This window comes from Sprattus sprattus, assembly GCF_963457725.1.
Source record: "Sprattus sprattus genome assembly, chromosome: 4".
NCBI lineage: Eukaryota > Metazoa > Chordata > Actinopteri > Clupeiformes > Clupeidae > Sprattus > Sprattus sprattus.
The window spans coordinates 44,187,387-44,188,741 of NC_137923.1; positions in this window are offsets into that span (position 1 = coordinate 44,187,387).

Genomic DNA, 1,355 nt, shown 5'->3' on the forward strand with positions numbered 1-1,355 from the left:
GACAAAATGCAATATTTATATGCTTTAAGGCTACTTGTTTGAATTGAAGGCAATGCTAAATACATGTTTTGCTAAATGTGTTTAATTTAGATCCATTACTTAGTAAGGATGTTGCCCAAATTGTCATAAGTATAAAACATTATTTTCTATCAATTCTATCAATACCATAAATTAGTCTGACCATGTCTTAACATGTCATCTAAGGGTGATAATAAAACTCATTGGCCCTGCTTTTATACTAAAAAAGTGTGGCGCTTTGTCCGCCAAATGTTGTGGTTAAAATATTGAACAATAACGAGCACATGCGACATGCAGTCGCGCTCTGTCAGTCACGAGACTGACCACCTGGCCTTTGACCTCCAGGTCACGCGCTAATGGGCTTTGGCCTTTTCTCTTTGCGTGGATGAAAGACGCCTTCTAACATAGCAGACATGAAAACACACACATAGCCACTCCAGAAAATATGTATAAGTGAAAAGGTGAAAAAATCTGAGCACTTTTGACTTGCACAAAGGGGCTTAAACCGTCTTCATTTACTGAAAAACAAAGAATATATTGTCAGAGAAAACTTTATTTTATGTGAATTAACTATAAATAAAACCGAGGATTAAACAATGTGAAATGAAAATAAAATGAACAGCTAGATGGGAACAATTTCTAAATATCTAGGTTTTGAAAATGTTTTCATATTTAGGGCTTATGTAAGTGGTCGGCTATTGCTATGGATCCGTAAAATGTAGTCACGTTATGTTTACCTCCCAAGGGAAAAAGATTAACTGTGTCCAAATTCCCCATGAAAGCAAATCAAACTTAGTCTAACCGGAATAGCCTAAACGGGATAATGGACAGGTATTCTTCAAGTTAACCTTTCTCCCTTTGCTTTGACTATGTGCATTTGAAATGCTTATCACCTGCTTTATCACCGTCTGCATTGTATTAACAACAATTGTTTCTATAATGATTACTTGCCCGTCATAACCGTGTGGTCGTTTGCCGTTTTAATGTCAGGAGGCAGTAAGTTTAAATGATTGCAGCCGGTGTCTGAGTTCGAAGTATATATAGCCTAGCTATAGCACCCTGAAATTAAACATCACAGTGATGATTATAATGATTGTGTTGTCTTGAAGCCTTATTCTTGTTTCATAAATGTTCCCTACGACACTAAATTTCAACTTAGAAGTATACCACAAAAGCCAAAAGTTTTGTCTAAATTATTGGTTCCTTGCATAGCCTATTTACCTGTCAATTGCTCGAATTTGAACAATAGCCCGATTAATCAATCAGATTTTTGCGGTTTAAAAAAATAAACTTTAACTTCAAAACAATCCAAATAAAGCCCTTTCAAAGTGAAATAC